Source organism: Vombatus ursinus, unplaced genomic scaffold, assembly GCF_900497805.2.
Source record: "Vombatus ursinus unplaced genomic scaffold, bare-nosed wombat genome assembly UNPS02014909.1, whole genome shotgun sequence".
In the NCBI taxonomy this organism is placed as follows: Eukaryota; Metazoa; Chordata; class Mammalia; order Diprotodontia; family Vombatidae; genus Vombatus; species Vombatus ursinus.
Genome location: NW_020954687.1, coordinates 2,142,517 through 2,143,497, shown reverse-complemented (window position 1 = coordinate 2,143,497; position 981 = coordinate 2,142,517). Strand labels below are relative to the sequence as shown.

Sequence of the window (981 nt, the reverse complement as noted above, 5' to 3'; positions counted from 1 at the left end):
TGCTCAAACTGGAAATTTAACAATCAGGTTCAGCACACCATTATACCCTCGTAATTTACTTGATAGGGAAGTTTCTAAGTGTGTGAACACAAAGTTCTGAAAGGGTAGGAGTTGGGGGTGGTGGTGGTAAGAGAAGTTGGTTCCAGAGTTGTCTGACCCCAAGAACTCAGACTGATTCAGGTGTCTGGGAAATTTCTTGAGATCAGAAGCACTAAGCCTAATCTTCCCTTTCACTTCTGGGAATCCCTAATTTCCTTCATAGTTTATCTCAAGGGCTGTCTTCTACATAAAGCCTTTCCTGATCCTCCAAGCTACTTGAGGCTTTCCCTGGAAAAAAATGATTGAATTTATTTTGTATACGTTTGTACTTATATCTCCTCTGATAAAAATGTAAACTCCTTATGAGAAGAGATTGTCCCATTTCTGTCTTTGTACCCTAGCCACCTAGCACACTATCTGGTACATAGTAGAGTCTTGTTAATTTGTTGATAGACAAGGCTGTGCAAACAGCCTGGTTCATTCAAATCACTTACCAGCATCCAAGGGAAAAGACATTGGCATGGAATGTTAGAGCTGGAAAGTGACCTGAGAAGTCAACTAATCCAATTCCTCCATTTTAGAGAGGAGAAAACTGAGGCCAAGGGGTAGAAGAACTGAGCCTAGGCTGCTCCCACTGCTTATGGAGGTCAGAAATATATTCCCACAGCCATAGCCAGAAAGAAGCTCCGAGTTCTTGGGTGATTGACTAGTGGCAGTGATTCACAACACTTCATTTTTAACATACATTTGACTTCACCCCCTATTTGAGGCATCCTGCTTTCTGGTCATTCTGCACTACCTTAATGTGTCTTCTCTGCTGGGTGGAAGTTCTGAAATCACATGTCTGTGTACGTGTGCCTGTCAATGCAAGTGAGCTCCAGTTGAAGAGGGCAGTGGCCCCATTTACTGAATTCTTCCTGGGCATCACCCAACTTCAGCCCG

At 43.2% G+C, this 981-nt stretch overlaps 1 protein-coding gene across 2 annotated transcripts in view; it reads right to left on the bottom strand.

Moving 5' to 3' along the window:
• TNNT2 (troponin T2, cardiac type) overlaps positions 1 to 981 on the bottom strand; it is a 31,557-nt gene that overhangs the window by 2,505 nt on the left and 28,071 nt on the right. The window lies entirely within an intron of this gene.